The sequence below is a fragment of the Babylonia areolata genome, chromosome 21, assembly GCF_041734735.1.
Source record: "Babylonia areolata isolate BAREFJ2019XMU chromosome 21, ASM4173473v1, whole genome shotgun sequence".
NCBI classification, from domain to species: domain Eukaryota; kingdom Metazoa; phylum Mollusca; class Gastropoda; order Neogastropoda; family Buccinidae; genus Babylonia; species Babylonia areolata.
Window position 1 is genome coordinate 55,025,036 of NC_134896.1, and position 2,500 is coordinate 55,027,535.

Consider the following 2,500-nt stretch of genomic DNA (forward strand, 5'->3'; position numbering starts at 1 on the left):
GAAATAACAAATGATTTAGAACTAATGAGTCACTTTCTCCCTGTCTCTTCCTCCACTCCACTATCTGTTCAGGTATGTGTCATTCCTCACATGTTAGCCATTAATTCTCTCTCTCACTCTCATTTTTCACCGTCTTTATGCTCAAATGCGTGAGCACATGATGCCCTTTCTCACCCACAGACCCGTATGACACACACACACACACACACACACACACACACACACACACACACACACACACACACACACACACACACACACACACACACATTATATTGTATTATTACTGTCAAACAGACAGACAACGGACACAACAGACGTGTGTATAGTAGCTGGGTCAAGAGCATTTTAATCAGTTGGTCAGAGTCTCAGATAGTCCGCTTGGAAGTGAAGGTCGAAACAAAAAATAGATTACCGGAGAAGTGGAACAGAGCTTTGCTTGGAAGGAAACCTTGTGTCAGCCGGTGACTGATGATGGACACACAAATTATATAAAATCAAAACGTTAATACAAATTTACACACTTGCACGCGCGCGCACACACAGAGACACACACACAGAGGCACAGACAGACAGACAGACACACACACACACACACACACACACACACACACACACACACACACACGTACACGTGCACGTGCACGTACACACAAGCATTTTCGCGTGTATCCAAAAGCTTTGGAGATGTGGTTGTATTTAGACGCGTGTTCGTGCGCACCTGAGAGAGAGAGAGAGAGAGAGAGAGAGAGAGAGAGAACACTGAACACTGAAATGTTTAATGTCACTAGCTGAAAAGCTCTAGTGACATAGTAGGTACAAATCAGAAGAGATGGTGCAAAAGAGATAAAATGGAACAGAAAGGAAAAAAACAGAATTGGAACAACATAAACTAATAAGAGATTTGCGACACTTTGGCATTTTGTCACAATGCACAGAAAACATGGTACATATAAATCATATAATAAATATTTACGCACAGAGAGAGAGAGAGAGAGAGAGAGAGAGAGAGAGAGAGAGAGAATATTGAAATGAATTCAATTGGACTGAAAACTGAACTGAATAAATTTCAACTTCTGAGGGTGATAGAGTAAGCAAGACAATGCTTTTTTTTTCTCCATCCAGCCCTCGTGGGGGAAACAGTAAAACTAACAATGGATCTGTGATATTTGAATCACAAATCACTTTAAAACTTGTGTTTGATGTGGCTAGATTCACACACACGCACACACATAAGAGAGCGAGAGAGAGAGAGAGAGAGAGAGAGGTGGAGGAGGAGGAGGAAGTAGGTATATGTCTGTGTTTGTACACTTATCTGACTGTCCCACCCGATTCGCCTTGCCTGGAGCTGGGTGGGAAAAAACACTTATATTGACCTGTTACACGTACAACTATTTCATTTTCCTGCTGTTAATAAAACATATTACTTTCGTTCGTTCTCTCCACTTTCTCTTATCTATCACATCCCCGTTTCTCTTTCTCGTTCTCTCTGCAGTGACCCGCAATTTAACTCACTCAGTACGGCCAGTCCTCTCTTCTCCTCTACACAGACCCCTCGGATGTCCAGTGGGTGTCTGAATGACCCAACCTTTAGCTTCCGTCGTCAGAATTGTGGTATTCTTTGTCAACATGCACGTCTTCAGTGTAAGAGCCTTCCTCTTGCAATATTTTGATGATGGTAATTGGGTTGAAACGCTGTTAACGTCGTCTCTTTCGCCGTTCGTATGGAAAGAGTTAAATTGCCGTCAGTAGTGTATTGGTGGCTCGCGCTCTGTCTCTGTCCAATGTCCTGCCCTAACAGACCTGGAGTTAGATTTATCCCGAAGAAACGTTATACATATCCATGTCTGTTTAGATTATGTTTATTGATGTAATCGACTGATAATGAAACTACGTGCAGTCTGGCTTTGTATTTATTTAGAGCACTTCAACTGATAAAAACACTTGTATCATAATTGTTGTGGAATCTGGTTATGGTTATTGTGTTTACATAGTTGTAGTGACGGATGTTAAACTCTATTATTGCCCACTGTTCATATGGGGCTATGGTCTTAAATGAATGAATCATCCGAATCAGAATCGGTCTCTTTCCCCCACCCTTCTTTCTGTGACTCTCTTTCTCTAAGTCTCCCATCTCTCTCTCCTCCTCTTCCTTTTCCTTCTTCTTCTCCTTGTTAAGACATGAGCTCTGTTTGAGAACTGAGGCCAACACATATGTGATAGGACTCTTCATGCCGACACGGTTCTAACGTTTGGCGTGTGGGGGACTGTGCAAACGGACCTATGCAAACTGTACAACAATCACTCAACCCCTCCCCCTCTCCCGCCCACACACAACCCCGTTCCTAGTTAGCCTCCACCTTCCCCAGTTTACAACCCTCCATCTTGTCCACCCTTCCCTGCTTCCCCCCCCCCCCCGGTCCCCCTTTCCCCCTCCCCTCCCCCAGTAATGACTGTCGCACGCCCTGCTGAGTTGTCCCCCGAAAGGAAGCCGTGTAAT

General features: G+C 43.9%; 1 protein-coding gene across 3 annotated transcripts in view; it reads left to right on the top strand.

The window, feature by feature from the left end:
• Positions 1-2,500, top strand: part of LOC143296107 (cholesterol transporter ABCA5-like) — a 60,257-nt gene that overhangs the window by 1,150 nt on the left and 56,607 nt on the right. The window lies entirely within an intron of this gene.